Source organism: Heterocephalus glaber, unplaced genomic scaffold, assembly GCF_053883595.1.
Source record: "Heterocephalus glaber isolate CG9 unplaced genomic scaffold, H.glaber_assembly_v1.0 deba00001610, whole genome shotgun sequence".
Taxonomy (NCBI): Eukaryota; Metazoa; Chordata; class Mammalia; order Rodentia; family Bathyergidae; genus Heterocephalus; species Heterocephalus glaber.
Window position 1 is genome coordinate 25,834,488 of NW_028258381.1, and position 25,617 is coordinate 25,860,104.

Consider the following 25,617-nt stretch of genomic DNA (forward strand, 5'->3'; position numbering starts at 1 on the left):
TTTGTAATTCCTGACCTTTTGAGATACAGTGGGTCAGTGGCTGCTGACACTGGTGTGTTTCACTTCTAGATCAGAGGATGAGTTCCCAGTTCCACACCTTTAAACAAAGAGCCCCAGAGAGGGATGGAAGCTGCTGCTGAGTCTGGCTCCCCAAGTGACAATAATGACCAGAGCCTCCTTCTGCTGGATGACAAGTATCATGTGCCAGGAATGACTGGCTCTTTCTTCCACAGAACCTGTCTCAACAGATCATCCTCCTCTAGACCATAGCAATGGGGTCCCTGTTTGTTTGCTAATCACTAGCTATATTCATTTTTTCAGTCACTAACTCAACATACGAGTATCACGCACCTCCTGTGTGTCAGAAACTGTTTTGGGGACTTTACTATGAACACAGGGCCAATAATTTGGCTCCTTCTGAGCTCCTTCCAGTAGAGAAGGAGAAGTATGATCACATTCAATAGGGAGGAGAGGCAAGCAGGAAGTAACAACAAAGTCACAAAATCCGGTGGGCTGAGCCACTGGCAAGATGATTCTGGATAAATTCTTACATTTCAGAGCACCATGCAGGAGACTGATAGAGGAAAACCCAAGCACCCCAAGCTGCCCTCCACTTGAAAATGGTGGAAGGAAACATTGAAGACTAGAAAAAGGGCAGAGTGTGTGAGTTAGTTAGGGAGCACTGATGATGCTGGCCAGGTGCAAGAATCACCACGCACTCCCAGATCAGGCACAGACAATTCTGGGACTGAGGAAACCCTCCCCACTCATCTACTTCCCCTGATTCCTTCCCATAGCTCCATCTGGTTCACTCCTTTGCCACATGGGTGTTAGTAGGAAATAAAAAGAAAGATGGTCACAGAGGGAGTAGCTATGAGGAAAGTGGTCTGATTCCCTTCCCTTTTTCTCCAGTGTACAGATGGCCATAATTCAGCCTCACTTCAAAGCACTTCAAGCTCTCCTTTCTAATTTAGGTGTCCTTGGGCAAGTCACTTACCCTCCAGAATCCTCAAATAATTAATCTAAAGCAGAAATGCTAGCTGTCTTGCTACTATCAATAATCCCTGTCTTACTATTTCTTGAGTAATGTGCAAAGATGAGAGGCCTGTGAAGTGTTTGGTCACATGCACAACACTCATGGGCAACCATTGTTGTACGTAGGTGGGATGTTTTCCTGCCCCCACATTAGTGCTTATGGTCTGCTTTCGTTTTTTATTAAAAAAATTTTTTTTTTATTGTCTGCTTTCTTAAGAGGTTGGGTGAAGAAGAATATATGTTCTTGTAATCCTCCCCGAATAAGAGAGATGAACATTGACCTATGGGATATAGTCTCTTTGGGATTTTATTTCTTGGGATTTTTGCTTTCTGCTGAACATTTGCTTTTATATTCTTTCTTTATTTGATGTCTAAGCATAGGTAGGGTAAACCTTTAGATACTTGGGTCATGGGGATTCTAAATGCTCAGTTCTGGGTTGTATTTGGAACTCATGAATTTAAAAATTCTTCTGATGGTGTTTGTTAGTTGCTATTTTAGGGAATGAGTATATGGTACAAATATTTAGAATGATTCCACCTGTGGTTAGGAACTCCTAAGGATTGAATTAAGCCTGAAAGTTGGGAATGTGTGAATGGTCAAATGTGCTGAATTCTGATAGATCTGTGAGATGCCCCTTGCTCAAGAACTCAAATTAGTTAAGCTTATTCTGTATAGGAGATTTCCTAAGATTCAGATCCCTAAGAATCATTCACTTGGTTAGAGTCCATAGAAGTGTTATGCATGGAAACAGCTTAACTATTTGATTTTTCTTTTTGTGGCATTGGTTAAGGAATGATTGGTACTTGGGTACCTTATGCTATAGAAGACCTACTGTTTCTAGAAAATGGTCTCTTGTTTTAGGTAGGCCATAGCACCATCTGTAGGCATCAAATTTGGCATTTTAGAGAATGAATAGTAAAAGGTCCTAAATCAAGCCAATGCTTGTTGCCATTATTCTGATGGAGTGTTGAACATTACTGTAATAATGTACTTAAAATAACCAAGTGAAAAAGGAAAAACCGTCCAGCCACAGCCAGTTAACTTCCTTATATAAAAATGTAAGTTCTTTTTTTTATTAGGCTACAAAACTATTTCAACCAAATGAAAACCAAATGTGTACCAAAAAAGAACCCATGTGTATTTTCAAACTGTAATATCTCAATGGTCTACACCTTTGGGTCTGGATCAAAGAGTGGTCCTTCTTTTCTTTGTGCCTTTAGGAGGGAATAAAATCCAGGCCTATTGAGAAGATGTTTGTGCCACTGTATTAAACAAATAATGTATTAAAATATTCCTGAATGAGTTGAACATAATGTAGGTCAGAAACTATGAAAATGGTGAAGTCATGATCATTAAGCTCTAAATACTGATTCTGGAAGAGAATATTAATTTATAAGTAGACATTAACCTTAATTTCAACAGTGTCCAAATGTGAATGTTTGTAATTTTTTAAAGTTGGATGAACAAGAATCTGTGAATGAATATCTTAATCACCTCTGCTAATGGAACTTAATGTTCTAAATTTTTCCTGTTAAAACTCAGGAGGAATTCCTCCAATAGCAAGATCTGTGGGGGTAAGAAGTATGACCAGGGCAGCAAGTTATCAAAGAATTAGATTTTACAAATGTGTACATGTATCAAAGCCCACACTCACGTGAGCACGTCTGAATGCACAGACATTTAACTTGTAAGGCCAAGTTCACATTAATATTTAAAATTTTTTATTTCCAAAATTGAGAAAAATGATTGTCAATAGCGAAACAATGAAGAAAGTACCTTGAGTTTCTTTGTATATTACTCCTTGAGTCCTTCCTCTTGTACAAGCCTTGTCTAATGGTATCTTATTGGCAGACTGGGCTGCTCTGCCAAACACAGTGTAATCAATAAAGGAGAAATTAGATGCCCTATTATTACTGGCAAAGTTGGCCTGGCCATAATCCAACATGAACTTTCTCTGTCCTCTGTATTTATTAGACTTCACATCACCCCTGTTCACATCAGTCTTAATAAAAGCTAAAAGAGGTGCCAAAGAATGGATTTGTTGGAGACTTGATGCTTGCTTTCTTTCCATTAAAGCATCAGTTCTGATTAGGAGGAGTGCTATATCCAGCCAGAACTAGAGCCTCATAGTGGCATTTTGGCGAGGGATTTCAAATGCACAGATGCGATCTCTGAAGGATGGGAAACCTAATGTGCTGGAGTTGGACCAAACCAGATGTAGGGCCTCTAGCTCAACCAAATGACTTGTAAAGCCATACATTCAATGGCGAAATAAATTGGACTTCCTAGCCCACATAATGCATCATCTTGAGGTTAATGTCTGTTTCCCCAAGATGAGGAAACCATCCTGTGTATGCACAACTATTTCCATGGGATGCAAAGAGGATGGTGATGTGTCATAGCCTTAAGGAGGCAGGATTGGCATGGGGGAAGGTTTTTGGAAGGTCCTCATGCTGCAGACTCAGACCCACCGCCTATTTCTCCCAGTGGTACAGCAATGTAAAGGAAAGGATTCATGCTAACTTTCTTTTCTTTTTTCCATACTGGGGAATGGACCAGGGAACTTCTGTTGAGCTACATCCCCAGTCCATTATTTATTTTTATTTTTCATTTTGAGACAGGATCTCTCTTTCTCTGTATGCTTCAAAGGATCCCAGGCTGGGCTCAAGCTTGTGACCCTCCTGGCTTAGCCTCTCAGAGTGCTGGGATTACAGGTGTGCACCAGCAGGCCTGGCTCCTAAATTCCAATTTTCTAAAACACAAAGAGAGTGTTTTTCCAGTGGCCATACTCCCTTCTGGGTATGAATTTATGCAAGGAGCCAACATTATTTTCAAAATATTGCTTATTAAGCCTTTGATTGGAGAAAAAACATTTAGCGAACTCTGTCATACATATGAACATATGTCATACTGAGAAAAATGATTGTCAATAGCAAGGATAGTGAAGAAAGTACCCTGAGTTTCTTTGTATATTGCTCCTTGAGTCCTGCTTCTTGTACAAGCCTCATCTAATGGTATCTTATGGCAGACTGGACTGCTGTGGCAAATGCAATATAATCAATAAATGAGAAATTGGATGCCCTATTATTACTGGCAAAGTTGGCCTGGCCATAATCAAAATATGTCATACATATGAACTGTTCTCTGTTTTATCATAGGGAACAGATTTCCAGCCCCAAACTCCAAGGCTGCAGCACACATACTATCTCACTTGACTTAAACTGTAAAACTTCTGACACAGCTTTACCTGCTGAGCATAACACCCATGAACACAGTTCCACAAGCCCCCTGTTTTTTCTCTCTGCATTTGTCTTTTTCAGTTCAACTTTCTTTTGTGATCATTTAAAATTCCACTGATGGTGGAACATGGGTTCACAGATGGATGGCGGAGTGTGGGTTCAGAGTAGCTTGCTCCTGGCAGTGGCTCCTTCCCAGATGCAGAACAATGGCATCCTTACATCTGGCACCTTACCAAGGGTCTGGGAAACTGTCTTGATTTGCATTTGTAGCCTAATGAAGTGCATAAATGCTTGGGTAACAAAAGGAAGGGCTATTAGGAAGAAGCTGTTGTATAACTTTATTTGAACTAATGAGTTGATTTTAAATTGTGTTCAAATGTGTTCAGAATGAGAAGATCTTTTAGACTCTTTGTGAAGAGATCTCTGCTGAAAAAGAATGATGAGATTAAAGCTTCAGGAATGAATGACTAATGTGAAATTTCATTCCTGTTCATCCTAAGGGGCACAAAGTGCATGTTCCTGGGAATTCTCAGAGGACTGAAAACCATGAGTGAGTTGACATGAACTCAACAAAATGTGGTGAAGGAAGTAAGTTGAACTTTTCCCATTTGTTTCTATTTCTGATCTGGCAAAGGAATTGATCTATGATAAGGAAAGGTCGAGAGAAAATGTCTTTCAAGGCCTTCCTTGAATCCAGCCATTTGCTAATAAAGATGAGCAGTAATGCAAGGATACACACATACAGTTGAATTCTTCAGAGGTAGTCCAGTACTACCTTAATTTTAAAAATTAATTGAAGTGATGCACATAGATTAATAAAACTCTACAGAGGAATTTAGTATGAAATTACCTTTTTTCTTCTCTATTTTTCTCCCTCTCAAAGCTTGTCCTTAATAGACAAACACTTTTGACTTTTATTATTTGGGAATTACTCATATTTCTAAGTAATCCGATTTTGTACAATAATTATTCTGCCAGCATGAGTTTACACTGATTTTTTAAAATTGCCTTTGAACTCTGTATATTGCTGTCCCTGGTGTTGCTAAATGGGCTTGTAGCTTCCTCACACCTCTTTGCTCCCAATGTATTTTTGTTTTTATTATATATATTTAACTATATTTTTTATTTTAAGATATTGATAGATTTACATGCAAGAAATAATAGAGAGATTTCATATACACTTTATTGTTGTTCCCAGTGGTAATATCTTGCAAAGGTATTGTACAAATCCTCTATCCAATCTCATAGCAAGGATATTAACTCTGGTGCAGTAGTGTCTGTGGAATGGAACAGAACAGTTCCAATGCTACAAGGGTCCCTCCAGTTGCCCCTTGATAACCACATTTCTTCTTTCTCACCCTTCATCTCTCCTGAGCTCTGGCAACCACTTTCTGTTTTCCATATCTGCACTTTTGTCTTTCCAGAATGTCAAGTTAGGTTACTTACTTGAAATCTCTCATCTTTTATAATGTAGACATTTATTGCTATATATTTCCCTTTTCGTACTGCTTTTGCTGCAAGCCATAGATTTTGATACATTGTGATTTCTTTTTAGTTTAAAGATACTTTTAAATTTCCTTTTTGATTTCCTTTTTGAACTAAGAATGTGATGTTTCATTTTTCTGTGCTTGTGAAATTTCTAATTTTCTTGTTGTTACTCATTTCTAATTTCATTCCATTGGAGCCAGAAAAGATAATTTTCATTCCCATAGTCAGGAATGACTGCAATTTAAAATTTTTTTCTTAAGTTTCACTTTGTGATCTAACATGTGAGCTATCCTCGAGGAAGTTCATTTGTACTTGAGAGGGATGTATATTCTTTTGCTTTTAGATAGAAAGTTCTGTATATATTGCTTAGGTTTATGGGGTCTGTAGTGCTGTGTAAATGGCTGGTTTTTGATTTTTCTCTTGATGTTCTATTCATATTCTCCCATTGAAGACTCCCATTATGATTGTATTGATGTCAGTTTCTGTCTTCAGCTCTGACAATACTTGTGTTAAGTATTTAGGTCCTCTTAATCCTATATCTTTCTGTAGAATTGACACATGTATCATTAGAAGCAGTGCAATCACAAAATATGGTTAATGTTTAAAGAAATCATTAATGACTCTCAAAATACTGCCCCTCACTTTGGACATCCTCCCTCACACTTTTTGAAGCAGTTCTGGAAGTTCTTTTTCATGAGTGTCTTCAGTTGCACTGCCCTGGCTGCCTCAATGTCCTAAATCATTTCAAAACATTTACATTTCATGGTTGTTTTGATTCTGGGACAAAAGTCTCAGGGTGTCAGATCTGGTGAATATGATGATGAGGACACATTATTGTGTTTTTATTTGGCAGAAATGGCTATAAATGTTTGATCAATGATGGGTGATTGAAAAATAAGGTGAATATCCAAATTAAAAATTATTACAGTGAAAGACACATTGCCAGAAGCCCCTTAAAGAACCTCCCTGAACATACTTATTTCATCATTCTTGGCGATGTCTTTTACTGTAATGTTTATTTAATCTAGGTTATCAAATTTATAGGCCTAGTGTAAATCATAGTATTTCTTTGTTATCCTTTTAAAGTCCATGGGCTCTTTAGTGATATTCTTTCTTTTTTTCCTGATATTAATCATTTGGGTCCTTTCTTTTTTTCTTTGCCTGGCTAGAGGCATATTAATTGTACTGATCATTTCAAAAGACAATATTTTGGTTTCATTACTTTTCTCTATTGATTTCTTATTTTCAGTTTTATTAATTTTGCTTTATATTTTTATTTCTCTTTTTAATTTTTTTTTTTTTTTTTTTTTGGTACTGGGGATCGAACTTGGGTCCTTGCGCTTATGAGGCTGGCGCCAGAACCACTGAGCCAAATCCCCGGCAATTTCTCTTTTGCTTACTTTGAATTTAATTTGTTTTTTTCTAATCTTGTAAGAGGTTAGCTTAGCTTATTGATTTTAGATCTCTTCCTCTTTCAAATACAGTAATACTTCAGTCCATGAGCTCTTCAGTTCACAATTTAGTTCCCAAATGAAAGCATTTGACAAAATTTTGCTTCTGTTGACAAAGTCTACATCAGGTGACAAACACAACCATGGCCATCTTCCCCACACAAACACAAATGTGGCCATCTTCCCCCAAATTGTAAAACAAATTAAGTTCGTGAACTGATGTACCACTCTATATGCGTCCACTGCTATAAATTCCCTTCTAAGTGTTGCTTTCAATAAGTTGTGTTTTCATTCAGTTCAAAATATTAAAACACTTCTATTGAGATTTCTCCTTTGACCCATGTTTTTATTAAGAAATATGTTTTATTTTTTATTAGTATATATTTGTAGTACATAATGATCACATTCCTTGTGGGAAGAAATGTGCTTCTTAATCTCCAGGTTTGGGATTTTCTAGTTATCTTTGTTGTTGTATTCTAGCTAAACTTCATTGTGTTCTGAGAGCTGAAATTATGTGATCTCTGTTTTATAAAATTTGTTAAGGTATGTCTTATGGCCTAATTTTGGTGACTGTTCCACGAATCTTGAGAAGAATGTATTCTACTCTTGTTGGATGAAGTACTCTACAGATGTCAGTTAATCTAGATTGATGGTATTGTTGCTTTCAATTATATCTTTGCTAATTTGTAGTCTTCTGGATCTGTCCATTTCTGATATAGGGATGTTGAATTCTCTAACTAGTATAGTGGATTCATCTATTTCTTCTTCCATTTATATCAGTTTTGGCCTCATGCCAAAATGTAATACTGTGTTGCTAGGCACATAAGTATTAAGGATTGTTATGTCTTCTTAGAGAATTAATTCTCTTATCATTATGTCATATTTCTACCCCTTGCTCTGAAATTTGCTTTGGGAGAAGTTAATGAAGCTACTCTTGCTTTTTAAAATTAGTGTTAATGTGGTATGCCTTTTGCTATTTACTTAAATTATACATATTTTTATCTTTAAAGCTGATTTATTTTTATTTTTTTATCCACTCTGATAATTTCTGTTTTTTAATTGGTGCAGTTAGACCATTAGAATTTAAAGCGATTATTAATAGTTATATTAATATCTCTCATATTTGTTACTATTTTTGTGTGTTGCTTATATTCGTTGTTCCTGTTTTTGTAGGTTACTCTTTTCTGTCTTTTGTATTTTCAACTGAGCATTTTATGTTATTCTATTTTTCTCCCTTCTTAGTATGTCAGTTTGCCTCCCCATTTTGTGTTCGTCAGTGGTTGAATTAGAATTTGAAATATACATTTACAACTAATTTAAGTCCACTTTCCCATAACATTATGCCACTTCACAGGTAGTGACTTATAATAACATAATAACTTTAATTACTCCTTTCTGTTCCCAGTATCATTGTTGTCATTTATGTTACTTCTACATAAGCATATATACAGTTGTTGCCTCTCAGAATGGGTGGGAATTTGTTCCAGGATCCCCTGGATGACAAAATTTATGGATGCTTGAGTCTATTACATAAAATGATTCATTTGCATATAAACTAGGCAATGTTCCCATATACACAAAATAATTTCTAGATTACTCATAACATGTAATACAGTGTCAATGCTATGTAAATATTATATTGTATTATGATAAATTACGAGTATGAAAAATAAAATGTTTTATTTTGATACACTTATGTATTTTCTGATTTTATTCCTTTCTTTATGTAGATCTAATTTTCTTATCTATTTAATTTTCCTTACTGAAGAACTTTATAGAAAAACATTTCTTCCAAGACAGGTCTACTGCCAATAAATTCTTCAATTTTTGTTTGTCAGTGAAAGTTTATTTCTCTCAGTTTTGAAAGAAGATTTTCAGGTACAGAATTCTAGGTTGATTCTTTCTTTCTTTCAGCACATTAAATATTTCACTCTACTCTCTTCTTGCTTGAGTAGTTTCTGAGAAGTTGAATGTAATTCTTACCTCAAGATTTTTTCTCCCTTTAGATCTTTCCAGGACTTTTAATCTCTGATTTTTTTTTTTTATTTGGAAGAGAAATGCCAAGGTGTAGTTGACATTTACCTTGCTGCTGTTTCTGAGTGTCCAGGATCTGGGGTTGGGTGTCTGGCATTAATTTGGGGGAATTTTCAGTTATTGTTGTTTTAAATATTTCTTCTATTTCTTCATTTTCTTTCTGGTGTTCCTATTTTTTATATGTTATGCCTTTTTCCCCTAGATACATTTTTTTTTGCTTTATGGCCTTGGGAGTTTCTACTAAAATATCCTTAGCCCAGAGATTCCTCAGCTGTCTAGTTGACTAATAAACTCATAAAATGTAGTTTTTATTTTTTTACAGTTTTTTTCGTACTGGGAATTGAGTCTATGGCTTTCATACTGAGCTACATCTCTAGACCTTTTAAACTTTTTATTCTGAGATAGGATCTCATTAAATCACTAAGTTGCCTGAGTTGGTCTCAAACTTGTGATCCTTCTGCCTCAGTGTCCCCAAGTGCCATGTACCACCATGCCCAGCTGGTTACAATATTTTTGACTTTTAGCATTGCCCTTTGATTCTTTGTTAGAATTTCCATTTTTCTATTTATGTTACTTGTCAGTTCTTGGACCCTGTCCATTCATCAGAGCCCTTAGCATATTAAGAACATAGTATGAAAATTAGCATAGTTGGTTTTAAATTCATGGTCTGATAATTTCAACATCCCTTCCATATCTAAGCTGGCTCTGGTGATTTCTCTGTCTATTCAAACTGTATTTTCTGCTCTTTATTGTGTATCAAATTTTACATCTAGACTTGATGTTCAACCAAGAAGCTAAGAGAATTCCTTTAAATAATGTGGTGTAAGGTGTGGAAATAAGGAGAAGTGTTCTATTGTCCTGGGGTTAGATTTCAGTCTTGCAATGAACCTGTGCCTCTGGACTGGGAACTTCACAAATGTTTCATATTCTTCTTTCTCCCCTACTCTCTTATATGAGAGAGGATGGCTGGAGGCAGCTGAAATTGATTGAAATTGATTTCCCTCTATCCAGATAGAAAGCCAGAGAAGACTGGAACTGAGTATGCTCCTTTCTCCATATTGAAAGCAAGAGCTAGCTGAACTTGAGTATTTCATTTCCCCCAAGTCAGTTAGGCTCTTAAAAGACTCCAGCAATTTAGGCCCTTGTAAAATATTTTCTTTTGAGGACAGACATTGTTGAGAAGAATAGAATGCCCTGAAAAATTTCAGGATATTTCCTTTCCCTTTCCTCTGTGGAAGAACAAGGGAAATTTTCTCTTTCAGAATTTGGTAGGGCTCCAGCAGGTAAATTTCACAAAACTATAGAGAGCAGTGTGATGTTTCCCAGTTGCTGTCTCTGTACTTTTTAATGTTCAGACTTATCCATTCTGAGCTGCCAGCAATTTGCCAGTTATAATTTATATTTTCTGTTATAGTTTAGATCTAAAATAACCCCAAAGCCTTGTGTGTTTGGAAGGTGCTTAGATTATGGAATATGGGTATGGATTGGATTATAGCTGACTTGCTGTTAGAAGTTGGGGTTTGGTCACTGGGAGACATGACCTGGAAGGGTACATTTCCCTATTTCCCTTCTTGGCTCCTCTCTTCACTCTCTGCTCCCTGAATATGATGATATGAGCAGCTTTATCCTCCAGACCCTTCCACTATGCTGCTTCTGCCTAGAGCTGGTGACCATGCAAGGATGGAAACTTCTAAAATGCAAGCCAAAAGAAACCTCACCTCCTTTAAGTTGCAGGTGTCAGGTATTTTGTCCTAATGGTGAGGAAAGCAACTAAGACATTTTCCCACCCTAGCTTTGGTTCTTGATAAGATTTCTCCACATAGATTCCTGCTCCAGTAAGTTGGGATTTTCTCTATTTGCTTATCTGTCTTTTCTGTTTTGGAGATAGTAGTTCATAGTATGATTTTGGTTTTCTTATGGTTCTCAGAAGAGTAATTGATTTTTCATTTCAACCTTTTATTTGCTCTTATTTTTATTTGATGAAGTGACTTCAAAGTTTTTTAAAATTCTGGGGAAAAACCAAAAATTTCTTGCAATCTTTCTGTTATTGATTTATAGTTTGATTGCACTGTGGTTAAAACATACTCTGTATTATTTCAGTTCTTTGAAATTTGTTGGGTTTGTTTCATAACCTGGAATATGGTCTAACTTGGTGTATGCTTCATTGGTACTTTAAAAGAATGTGTATTTAGTACTTTGTGATGGAGGCTTCCATAAAAGTCAATTAAATGGATAAAGAAAATGTAATATAGGGCCAGGGATTTAGCTCAGTGGTTTCGCCACCTGCTACGCAAGCACGAAGACCCGAGTTCGATCCCTGGTACCAAAAAAAGAGAGAGAGAGAAAAAAGAAAATGTAATATATATACACCATAGAGTATTATTGAGCCATACAGAAGAATAAGTTTGAGTCATTTTAGAACAATGGATGAATCTTGAGATGACAATGTTAAATGAAATGAACCAGACACTGAAGTTTAACTATTACATGTTTTGTCTAATAAGAGATCCAAAATATAAATAATTTGAAGAGCAAAATAAAAGAGAAAAAAATCTATTAGATGGATGGTACTGTTGAGTTATTCTATATACTCATTGACATTTTCTGTAAATGTTATATAAATTTTTGAGAAAAGGTGTTGAAGTCTCCAATTCTATTGCAGATTTATTTCTTCTTTCTGTCCTATTGGTTTTTTCTTCACTCATTTTCTTGCTTTATTATTTGGTGCATATACATTTAGAATTGCTATGTCTTTTGAGCCTGTTGACTGTCTTATAATTGTACAATGTCCCTTTCTTTCTTGGATAAATTTTTGTCCTGTATATTCTGGCTTCATTTGATTAGTATTTGTATGATCATTTTTTCTATTCTTTTAATTTCAATATGCCTAAATAGTTATTTTGAAATGGGACTTCTTGTAGATAGAATAAAGGAGATCATTTTTTAAAACTTCTCTGGTAACCCCTTTCTTTAATTAGTATATTTACAGACTGTTTTTCTTAATATAATTACTAGGATATTAGTATTTTATTTTTCATTGCTATTTCTCCTTTGTTTTCTTTTTCTTCACTTCGTGTGGGTTATTTTTTAGCATTCTATTTGATTTATCTGTATTTTTGTGAGTATATTTCTTTGCTATTTTTAATGCTATGGGTATCACATTATATAACTTATTTAGTGCTAGAGGTATTACATAACCTATCATAATCTACTGGTCCCATCATTTTACCAGTTTAAGTGAAGTATGTACATTTTACTTTCCTTTACATCTTTTTATTCTCCTTGTTTACAATATAATTGCTTTGATCACATCAGATATTGCTATAGTTATATTTCAGCTATCAGGCATGAACTAGAAAACTTATGAAGAGAAGGAAAGTATATAGTGCTTCCCTATATTTTTTGCTTCTTGACATTTAAAGAGTTCTTTGTTCCAAAAATATCTGGTCTCAGTGTATCAGAATTGGCTGCCAAGTGTTGAAGGGCTGTAGAAAGAGGAAGATTCAGGATTATGCAGTGTGTAATTTATGAGGGAACATGTATAAGAACATGGTCAAAGGCAGCAGCAAGACCAGTGTATCTCTCTCATTTGGACCAGAGATAGGGGGTTATATAGTAGTTAGGACAAAAGGGGCTTCATCCAAGCCAGAGTGTACCTGGCTTATCTCAAAGGCATCAGCACATTCCTGGCATCGACAGCACCAAAATCCAGTTGATAAAGCTCTGAATATGAATCTAAAGGGTCTTTCCCTTAACAAAAATACTATGCTGGGAAGTTATGCAGGGAAAAGAGACCAGGGCTACATAAGTGTAATCACAGTTAAAACTCAAGATGGCTGCATACAGGTCAAACTGAGTTCCTAAATTCCTTCTTTTATCATTTCATTTCCATTCTTTTTGGGTAGATCTGCTGGTGAGAAATATTCTTAGTTTTCTTTCTTCTAAGAACATTTTGATCTTCCTCCTCATTTCATTACTTTTCTTTTTTTTTTTAACATTCCCCCCCCCCATGTCTAAAGAGTATTTTTGATAAATACAGGATTCTGGGTTGATGGTTGCTTTCTTTCAGCAAGTAGAAAATACCGTACCACTTTTTTCTGACCTTTAGTGTTTTTGATGTAATATTTTCTGTCACTCGTTGATTTTTTCAGAAAATTTGCTGTCTCAGCATGGATTTTTCAGTGTCATTTATTTTTTCTGATTTATTTCAATTTTTTTTGTTCCTTTTTAGTTTTTAGAATTTAATTGTCATGTTTCATGGTGTGAAGTTTTTGGAGTTTATCCTGTTTAGAGGTCTTTCAAGTTTTGTGACTTACAGGTATGATAAAAAATATGGTGAATGCCTAAATATTTTATTACAGTAAAAGATTCATTGTCATGAATTCCCCTAAAATCCTCACCCTCACTTTGAGCACAGTTATCCTTTTTGCCACTCTCTGAAGCAGGTCTAAAAGTCCTCTTTTGGGTCTAGTTGCACTATCCTGGCTGTCTCAATGTCCTAATTTGATTAAAAACATTTGTCTTTCATAGACATTTTGACTTTGGAGAAGAACCAGAAGTTGCATAGTGTCAGATCTGGTGAATAATGTGGATAAGGACACATATCACTTGTTTTTTAATTGGCACTTTTTAATTAATTATATTGGTACATTTAAGGTATACAATATAATGACATTCATCATTGGAAATTTTGTATCTTTACATAATCCATCTTGGTTCATATTTTTTCACCATTCCCCTGACCTCCCTTCAACCCCTCCACCCCTCCCTATCTACAAAGACTTTGTTTCCATTTTTTCTTTTCCTCATATTAACTCCATTCCCTTCTTTCTTTTCCCCTACCCCTCTTATTTCCCCTTACCCTTTGCCCCTTTTCTTCCTATTTCACATTATCTATTATACCTTTTAGTCATTATTTACACTTTCAGTTTCTCACACTAGAGAAACTATTTGATATTTACACATGTGTGTCCTATTTATTCCGCTTAAGAGTACTGCCTCAACCTGCATCCATTTAGCTATAAATATCTCTAGTTTCTCATTCTTTATGGCTGAGTAATACTCCATTTTATTAAAAAAATCCACATTTTCTTTATCCAGTCTCCAGTTGATGAGCAATTGGGTTGTTTCCAAGTTTTAGCTATCACTAATTGTGCTGCTATGAACATGGGTGCCCATATATTCCTGTGGTATGATTTGTTTAATTCTTTGCGGAAGATACCCAGCAGAGAAATAGCTGGGTCAAATGGGACTTCCAGTCCTAGTTCTTTCTTAATACTACTAGTAAAGCTGCCTACCATAAGTAATTTACAAGCATCAACCCATGAATTAAAAGAGAAAAGAAAATGAGAAGGCATGGAAACAAGATCTAACCCCAGACTTCCAGCTTGCCAAAGGGAAACCCAGGGGACAATAAGGTGGAACAACTTTAAAGCTACACACCTGAACTCTTTGAATTGGCAACAGCTGAAATAACAAAGCAGATGAATGAGTCTCTAGAAAAGTTTGAATCAGAAATAATTTCTCAGGTAACTACAGAGATGGTGACCATAATGAAAGATGTGATTAGTGACTCTAGAGCAGATATAGATTTTAAAAAATAGAAGAGCTTAGGAAAATGATGGACACCACAAACACCCAACACAGGAAAGAAATGGAATCCATGAAACAGATACAAACAGATATCCAGGAGATTAAAAATTCCATTCAAAGTATACACAGCAAAATGAGCCAATGTGAGAACAGAATACCAGTTATAAAAGACAGGATTGCAGTTAGAAATTATGAAAAGGAACATTTCTTAAAAATATCAAGGGACCAAAAATATCAATCCAACAACTTCTAGATGATGCAAAGAAGAATAACATAAGATTGATCAGAGTCATTGAAAAAGCAGGAAATAACACAAATGATATAAAAAGACCTGTTCACAGAAATAATGGCATAAAACTTCCCAAGCATGGAAAAAGACTTTGACATACAGATAAATGAGGCATATAGAACTTCAATTAGACATGATTTAAAAAATCTACACTAAGATATATAATAGTCAAAATTCTAGAAGTTCAACAACAAGAACAGAATATGAAAAGCTGTTAGAGAAAAGAAATAAATCATCTATTAAGGAAAGCCCACCAGAATTACAGCAGACTTCTCAACACAAACCCTCAAGTCAAGGAGAGCTTGGAGTAAAATATTTCAAGCCCTAAAAAAAAATATCTACAACCCAGATTGATATATCCTGCAAAAATATCTTTCAAAACCTGATGGAGAAATGAGATACGTTCACAACAAAGAACCCCTGAGTGCCAAACCAGCACTCCAAAATCTTCTGAAAGACATTGTAGAAAGAGATAACAAAGACTACAACTCCATGAAGCTCAACAGAATGAACCCACTAGGCAAGACAAGTTGTTAAACAGAAGGAGGAAAAGGAAAAAAGAACCAGCAACAGGAATATAACATGAAAATGAAAAGTCAATACATATCAGTTATAACTATCAATGTAAATGGTCTCAATTTACCAATCAAAAGAAACAGACTGGAAGAATAGATCAAGAATCAAAATCAAACAATATACTGCATACAAGAAACATATATAATTCAAAAAGAAATTCAAAGGCTAGAAGTCAAAAGATAGAAAACAATACTCCTTGTGACAGCAACCTGGCAAAAAGCAAGAGTAGCTATTCTATTTGCAGGCGAAGTGGATTTCAAGCCAAGAGTGATTGAAAGAGACAAAGAAGGTCTGTACATCCTTGCAAAGGGAACAATTCAAGAGGAAGGGATAACAAACATAAATATATATGCACCACATACCAGCACACATAACTATATAAAACAAATATTAATGGACATGAAAAATCAAATAAACACTAATGCAATTGTAATGGGGAATGTCAATACCACACTGTCACTAATAGACAATTTAAACTAGACAGGAAAATCAACAAAGAAATACAAGAACTGAGCTAAATCTGAGAACAAATGAATTTAGTAGATGTCTACAGAATGTTCCATCCCACAGCATCAGAATACAAATTCTTCTCAGCCGCACAGAGGATGTTCTTCAAAATAGACTACATACTAGCTCATAGAACATGCTTAAGTAAATGCAAATGAATTGAAGTTATTCCATGCATATTATCAGACCATAGTAAATGAAATTGGAAATCAATGGCAAAAGAAACCATAAAAACTACTTAAACACATGGAAATTAACTAACACCCTCCTGACAACCAATGGGTCACAGGTGAATTTAAAGAAGAAATTGGATGCTTTCTACAATTAAACAATAAATACAACACACCAGAACTTATGGGACACAAGGAAAGCATTCTTACAAAAGAAATTTATAGTGGTGAATTTCCATATCAGAAAAACAGAAAAAGCTAAAATAAACAACCTAATGTTGAACCTCAAGCTTCTAGAAAAAGAACAACTCAAGCCCAAATTTCATAAGACAGAGAAAGTTATAAAGAAAAGATCAGAGCAAAAATTAATGCAGTGAAGACTAAAAGTACAATACAATGAATCAATGAATCAAAGAGTAGGTTCTTTGAAAGATTAAATAAAATTAGCAAACCCTTAGCCAACCTTACCACCCCCCCTAAAAAAGGAAAGAAAACACTCAAAGCCATGCAATTAGGAATGAAAAGGGTGAAATCACAAAAGATCCTGTAGAAATCCAGAAGATAACTTCAAGAACCTGTATTATAATAAGACGAAAAATTCAAAAGAAATAGACAGATTCCTAGATACATATGTTTTACCAAAGTTGAATCAAGAAGATATAAAATTTCTAAATAAACCAATATCAGTCAATGAAATTGAAGATGTAATTAATAACCTACCAATAAAGAAAAGCTTAAGTCCTGACAGATTTACTGCTAAATTCTACAAGAAACTTAGAGAAGACCTAATGCCACTACTTTTCAAACTCTTGAATGAATTTTAAACTAAAATAATACTCCCAAAGTCATTTCTGGAACCAAGCACTACCCTAATATCAGAACCAGAGAAGGATCCAACTAAAAAAGAGTACTACAGGCCAAACACCCTAATGAACATAGATGCAAAAATCCTCAATAAGATACTGGCAAACAGAATGCAAATTATCAAGAATATTATACAGCATGATAAAGTAGGTGACATCCCAGGGATTCAGGGATGGTTCAACATACACAAATCAATAAATGTAATACACCATATTAACAGAACCAAAGACAAAAAACATGATTATCTCAATAGATGCATAAAAGAAATTTGACAAAGTCTAACACCCATTCATGATAAAAACTCTACAGAAAATGTAAAACATGGTCTTTATCTCAAACTGATAAAAGCCATCTGTAACAAACCAACAGCCAACATCATACTAAACAGGCAGAAACTGAAAGCTTTCACTCTAAAATTAGAAACAAGACTGGGATGTCCACTATCACCACTCCTATTCAGTATAGTTCTGAAAACATTAGGTAGAGCAATTAGATAAAGAAAAGAAATAAAAGGAATAAGGATAGGAAAGGAAAAACTTAAATTATAATTATCTGCAGATGACATGATACTCTATATAGAAGACCCCCAAAACTCCACCAAATGACTTCTAGATTCAATAACCAGTAATATTTAGTAATGTAGCTGGATACAAAGTCAATACTCAAAAATCAATAGCATTCTATACATAAATAAGAAACTCAGTGAGAGAGAAATGAAGGAAATAACACCTTTCACAATAGCATAAAAAATGAAATGTCTAGGAATCAATCTATAGAAGGAATTAAAACACCTTTACATTGAAAACTACAGTACTCTGAAAAAGGAGATCGAAGAGGATATCAGAAAATGGAAAGCTATCCTTTGTTCTTAGGTAAGAAGAACTAGTATAGTGAAAATGACTGTGCTTCCAAAATTGTTATACAGATTTAATGTAATCCTGTTTAAAATACCAATAGCATATCTCACAGAATTGGAGAAAACAATCCTAAAATTCGTTTGAAACTAGAAGAGAACTAGAATAGGAAAATCAATTCTGGGCAACAAAGACAAGGCAGGGAACATCACAATCCCTGACTTGAAATTATACTACAGAACTACTGTGATAAAAACAGGATGGTACTGGCCAAAAACAGACCCAAGGATCAGTGGAACGGATTAGAAGATGCAGAAACAATTCCAAACACACTCAGCCACCTTATCTTTGACAAAGGAGCCAAATACTTTCATTGGAAGAAAGATAGCTTCTTTAATAAATGATGCTGGGAGAACTGGCTTTCCACATTCCCAAGATTAAAACTAGACCCATGTCTTTCACCATAGATTAAACTAAAATAGAAATAAAAGATCTAAATATTAAAACAGAAACACTAAATCTGCTGGAAGATAGAATAGGTAGAACTCTTGAAGACATTGGTGTAGGCAAAGACTATGAACAAAACCCCAGTCACACAGGAAATATCATAAAGAATCAACAACTGGGATCTCATCTTATTAAAAAGCTTTTGCACAGAATAAGAAACCACCAACAGAGTGAAGAGACAACCCATGTGTGGTAAAAAAATTGACAGCTGTTCCTCAAAGAACTAATATCTAGGATATATAAAGAACTCAAAAAAATCATACCCACCAAATTAAAAAACCCAATCCAAAAATGGGCATCTAAAGTGAATAGACACTTCTCAGATGAAGAAGTAGAAACAGCAAATAAATATATAAAAAATATTCAACATCACTGGTCATTTGAAAGATGAAAATTAAAATAACACTGAGATTCCATCTCACTCCAGAAAGAATGGCTATTACAAATGCTGGTGAGGCTGTAGGGAGAAAGGAGCCTTTCTCTACTGTTGGTGGGAGTGTAGACTGGTGCAAACACCATGGAAATCAGTGTGGCAATTCCTCAAAAAACTCAAACTAGAGGTTCCATTTGACCCAGCTCTTTCCCTGCTGGGTGTCTTCCCAAAAGTATTAAAAGCATCATACCACAGTGATATATGCACACCCATGTTTATAGTGGCACAGTTTGCAATAGCTAAATCTTGGAAACAACCCAAATGCCCATCAACATATGAATGGTTAAAGAAGATGTGGGGTTTTTTTTGAGTCAGTGTGGTACTACTTTGCCATAAAGATAGGCTCTTCCATAAAGGATAGGGCTGAGACATTTCTAGCTAAATGGATGCACCTTCAGATCATACTCTTAAGTGAAATAAATCAGACACACATGTTTAAATACCATAATGTTTCTCTGGTGTGAGAAACTGAAAGTGTAAATAAGGACCAAAATGTATAATAGACATTAGGAAATGGGAAGAAAGTGTTTAAATGGACAGGGAACAATGGAGAGAAGAGGGGAAAAGGAAGGAAGGGACAAGAAAATAAATAGGAGAAATAATAGAAACAAAGCTTTTGTAAATAAAAAGATGAAGGGTTGAAGGGAAGGGAGGGGAATGTGAAAAAAGAAGAAGCAAGATATATCATGCACAATTACAAAGTCCCTATGATGAATGTGATTATATGTATATCTAAAATGTACCAATAAAATAAATTTTACAAAAGAGGATGACAAAGCCACAGGTGTCTGAAGTGAAGGCCAAGATCAGTATGGCCTCCTTGACCAAGGGACTGGGTGGGACACTGGCTTGCTGCCTAGGCCATTCATTGTCCATCACCCTGTTTGAGACCAGGATTGGGGTTGAGTGATAGATGACCAACGTATAACTAAAGAGAGAATAGGAACCAAAAGGGATACATTAAAGTGATAGGAGCAGAAGGTAAGGTACAGTATTTAAAAAACCGTCTCTCTTGGCCTTCTACTGCATTAGGTGTGGGAAGAATAGCCCTCTTAAGAAATCAGCAGGGGAAACAATTCTTTGGAGATTCTACTCCAGACAAGGGTTTGATTCTTTAAAGAGCCATCAAACATAAAGGAAATTGGTTTTCTCTTGGAGCAGCGGTGGCAGGGGCACTATGAAAATGCTGGAGGGAAGGGAGTTTGTAAAAGGGGGTCTGGGGCATGAGAAGAAGCTCAGTGACTTGTGGGCCTTTGGGGACAGAAGTCAAGGAGGCCAGGATTTGGGATCTTAAGGATTAGCTAGAATTGGGGGCTAAGAAAAGTCAGTGCCCTTGAAAGTTGTTTTGTAACAGGATGATTACACCAGATTGGCTTTTGTGCTGGGTTCCAAGTAGAACAAATCATTTTGATCCCGGGGGAAATCCCATCAGATATACCAGTAAAGACATTGGTTAGTTCCCCAACATTTCTTGGAAGAGGCATCACTAGCTTGTTTGGGAAGGAAGGATGAAAAGAACAGAATTTCAGATGAGTGAATAGCAGGAGCAAAAATACGAAGGAAAGAGAAAGCAAAGCACACTGGGTCTGTGTGACCAGATGTGAAATGGTAAGGATGAGGTTCTGCCATGCTTGGTCCTTGGGAGACCCTCATGTGTGTCTATAGTCACTGATGTCCAGTGTGGGTTGGGTGAGTTCTTCAGAGCTGGCTGTGTACACAGAGCTGCTCAGGGCTGTCCTCCCTGTCCTGAAAAACAGAGGATAAAAGCGTGACCCCCCCTCCTTAGCTGGTTTCACCTCCAAAAACTGATGGGTCCAGAGAAGCTGAGCAGCATTTGCTGGAGGCCCAGCTTCCTGCCTGGGATATGGCTACACCCCCTATGGTGATTCCTAATGACTTTACCAAAAGTCTTGGCTTTTTCTCAAAGCATGAGAACACCAGAGTGAGCTAATCAAAATCTGGCTAAAGAGAATGATGTGGAGAAGAACTTGGGAAAGTTTTCTCTTTCCATCTACCCCAGGGACAACATCATCAGCTGGGAAGAAAGAGAAGCTCATTGGGGAACTATTGTTTTTTACACTCATTTCACCCAAAAATTAAAAGGAAAGTACTCACATCGTTTCAATATTTAGTACAAAAGACTTGAATAAAAATAGTTTTCAAGGGATTTTGATAAATTCCTCCCTGTTCCTTGAATAATGAATTGATTTTCTTGTGAAAGAAAATATAAGGCACTGAGTTTCGGTTCACCACATATCACCCTTCCACCAGGATCACTTGGGACCTAGGAAAACATTTTTAGTCTTCCTGTACTGCAAAACTTGGGTTACAGACACTCAATTTGTAAGTCAGAATTCCATATGTGTGTATGTATTCACAATTAGAGAAATACATTTGAGCAATGTTTATCATATAATCTAATGGTGAATTTCTTTCTAGGGAGCTAAATCAGATAACTAATGAAACGGAATATCATAGTGTATTTGTAGCCCTTGGGCTGGCTTCCTCCTCTTAACTAGAACTGATTATGCTGACAATACTGTAGTGATTTATGTATCATTTGAGGTTTGTTACATTAGATCATATGTAGAAAAGCAAGGTAATAAATAAAGAATGTGTGAGTAGATGGAAGAAAAATCAAGTAAAAATTTGAGACAATTATCTATATAATGGTTTCCTTTAAAACTCCTTTTTGGGTAAAGAGAAAATTTGTGAAATCAGCTACACTAATCAGAGTATTCCAAATAAAACTTCTCAGGCACTTCTAAGTGCTCCTTATTAAAATCTAACATCATGAATATAAAAGTAGTACTGTGTTTTAATTTAAATGGAATATGCAGACGAAAAGTCGTAAGTATGGATTATCGTTAGCTATGCCAGTGGCTGTCTTATGTCCCAATCTGTAAAACAGGGACATAATGTTTATCTTGGCTTCACTATGAAGTTAGTGTTCCAATGAAATAAATGCAAACATTTTTAACTTCTGAAGCACATGGCAAAGGTAAGGGATTGTTACTATTAAATATTTCTTTGGAGTTGCACTTTGTCTTAATATTTACAGAAAAAGGTACCACACATAAACTGAAAGTAAAACTGCAGCTCTGTTAAGTGTGGGAATTCTCTGCTTGGCTACCTTTAGCCACTTCTCCAGCTAAATATAGAAGAACAGACTCCAGTCAGGAGGTAGAGGCAAACTGCTAAGCTCCTTTTCCAACTTCATCAAGATTCTTGGCTTTTTTCTTCGTACCAGTAGTTTGAATTATTAGGTAGCAGACATGCTGTCAAAAGACTGGATAATTATCTGTCATTTTCCATGTCTGAAGGCAGCCTTCCACCTCTGCAGCTAGATGGATAATCTGTGCTTGCATTCTGAAATTTATTATATTTGGATTTTATGTGGGTGTGTGTGATCCCTTGAGGGAGAAACCTCAAGCAACCTCTCTTTTCCTTGCCACCTCCATCCCATCCCACACAACACACACACACACACACACACACACACACACACACACGCACAGCCCCAAATATGCCACACGCAATCACACCCACAACCCCACACACTCGCACCCCCCTTCCCCAAACAATGCTCTGTTGATCAAGCATTGACCAAAAAATTTTGGATATTTGGACATTAGTTCTTCAACTAGACACATATGTGTATGTTCTCACTTTCACACATTTCCTAACCCAGTGAATATTTGGTTGTATGTAGTCAAGTGGAAAAATAAATCCCAAATGCTGATGGACTTTTTTCCTAAGCTACCATTGTACTTTGCCATAGAACTGAAGACATCTTTTAAAGAGGGGTTACTGAAAGCAAAAATCAAACTGCTGATTCAGTTGAAAATATAATCTGAATAGCTTTTTGAACTGTAGAAAGGAATGATCCACAATAATTAACTGACTCTAGCTCTTTGGGACCATCAGTGTGTATTTTTAAGTCATTATGGAGTAGTTACATTGAAATAAACTCCTTTTTTTCATTCTTAAATTCTGTCATGCAAGAGTAATCATGAAGAACAATCATGCATTTGCATACAATAAATAACTTATTCTCTTAATGGACTATTTGGAATAGTCATAGTGTAGTAGGCTCCAAGAAGACACAGATGAAAAACATACCCATCTGCTGTCAGAGAAGCAAACAACATTCAGCATAAGGAGTGATGGGGTTGGGGACTGGCAATGGGAGACTTTGAGGGAGGAAAAGAAAAATTCCCAAAGACACCAGAAGGATGATTCTTACATGGAGGAAGGAAGAGAACTGGAAATTTGAAGAGTGGTGAAGAGTTGTCCATAGCTTAAGATGAAGACTCCATCATCTGGAGATAGGCAAGGGCCAGGTCATAGACACACAGACCGGGTAAGAACCTGGAGTTTTACTCTTTAGATCAACGGTCCTCAAAGTGTTGTTCTCAGGTTAACAGTCTTAAGGACCCCAGGGACTGTATCAGAAATGCCAAGTCTAGGGCCCTACTATGGTTTAGATCTAAAATGTCCCCCAAAATTCTCATGTGTGTGGAAGATGATTGGTTCATGGGGTTTATTGGTATATTTTAGGTATAAAATACAGTTACTTTCATCATTGGGATCTTGTACCTTTACATGAGTATCTTGGTTCTTATTTTTTCCCCATTCCCCTGCCCTCCTTTCACCCCCTCCACCCTTCCCTATTTGCAAAGACTTTGTTTCCATTCTTTTCCTTTTCTCATATTTTTTCTTTTCCCTTCTTTCCTTTCCCCTACCCCTCCCACTTCCCCTGCTCCTTTAGACCTTTTCTCCCTATTATACAGTATCAATTATACATTTTAAAAATTACAAGATCAAGATCTAGAAGACATTACTACAGATTTTACAGAATTTAAGAGGATATACAAAGCATATTACAAAAATCTTTTTTGAAATAAATTTGACAACTTCTAAGAAGTACCTTGGAAGACAAATTAATGAAACTGACTCTGGAGGAAATGTAAAATTGGAATAGCACCTATTAAAGAAAGTATATTCCTAGCTTGAAAACCTACCTATATGACAACAACAGGCTCATATACATTTTAACTGATAAATTATATCAAACATTTAAAGCAGAAAAAAGAACACTTCTCCCCTCATTTTAGGAAATCAACATTGTGCTAATACTAAAAACGGATAAAGATAATAGAAGAAAAATGTATGAACATAGATAAATTAACCAAACAAACTATTAGAAGCCAGATCTGGCAGTAGGTAGAAAGTGGGGTTTTTTTTGGTACCGGGGATCTAACTTGGGTCCTTGAGCCTTGCAGCAGGCGGCGAAACCACTGAGCTAGATTCCCAGCCCAAAAGTGGTTTTATTATAGGGATGGCAGTGTTGGTTCAGCATTGGAAGATCCACCCCTAAAAGTCATCATTTTAACAGAGGAAAGGAAAAAGCCATGCGATCCTGTCACTAGTTGGACAAAAAGTGTTGGACTAAATTCTACAGGTGTTCATGGTAAAAGCTATCAGGAGACTAGAAGTAGAACAGAACCTTCTCAACAGATAAGCCATGTACTCCATACTTTCAGCAAAAAACACCTTATATGAATGGAGAAGATACAATGCTTTTTTCCAAAGGTGGGGAACAAGGACAGATATGCCTACTCTTCATCTGTCTATTAAACTTTGAAACATAGGCCCAAATCAAAATAGTCTGGCAATAAAATGACACATTTAGGATAGGATTGGCAAGGTAGAAGTAAAATCTTTACATGTAGATGAAATGATCATCTACAGAGAAAATACTAAGAAATCCCTAGTAGCCCCTAGAACTTGTATTTAAATTTAGCAGGATTAGAAAACACAAGGTATATATAAAAATTCAGGTCTATGTATACTTGCTATAAATGAAGAATTGGATATTGAAATTTAAAAGTTATGTAGGAGTACAAAGGACCTAAAAAAGTAAAATAGAAAAAAAAAAGAGTGTTGGAAGACGTTTGTTACCTAATTTTAAGACTTCCTCTAAAGCTACAGCAATCAAGGCAGTGTTGGTGTAAGGAAAGACATATAGATAATTGGAATAAAACAGAGAATCTAGAAATAGAACCACACATATACGATCCACTGAGTTTTGAAAGATTATTTAACATTAACATTTTATAGAACATAATTCAAGAGCAGAGGAAAAGATAGTGTTTTCAGCAAATGGCACTAGAACACCTGGTATCTGTATGTAAAAAATTAACCTCAACCCTTTATTTCCATACATAAAAATAACTTGAAAGGATTTATGAATCTAAATATGAAAGACTAAAACTATAAAACTTTAAGAAGGAATTATAAGGGAAAATGTTTATGAATTTAGTGTAGGCAAGAATTTCCTAGGATATAAAAAACATGATATATAAAAAACAAGATGTATAAAAGAAAAAAAATTGATAAATAAGATTCCATCAAAATTTAGAACTTTAAATGTCATTGTTAAGAAAATGAAAAGTAGTCTGACTCATTCTGCCAGTCTGTTTCTTTTGATTGGTGAATTGAGACCGTTAACATTGATGGTTATAACTGATATGTATTGGCTTATCCTTGTCATGACTTTTTCTTTTTGTTAGAT

The 25,617-nt window shown here is 35.7% G+C and overlaps 1 long non-coding RNA gene across 1 annotated transcript in view; it reads left to right on the plus strand.

Annotated features, from left to right (window-relative positions):
* The window catches only part of LOC106008990 (uncharacterized), a 160,816-nt gene that overhangs the window by 38,434 nt on the left and 96,765 nt on the right, over nucleotides 1-25,617 (plus strand). Inside the window, exon 4 of the long non-coding RNA XR_015445481.1 lies at nucleotides 4,776-4,863. This is a non-coding gene — a long non-coding RNA (uncharacterized LOC106008990). The remainder of the gene's footprint in view (nucleotides 1-4,775; nucleotides 4,864-25,617) is intronic.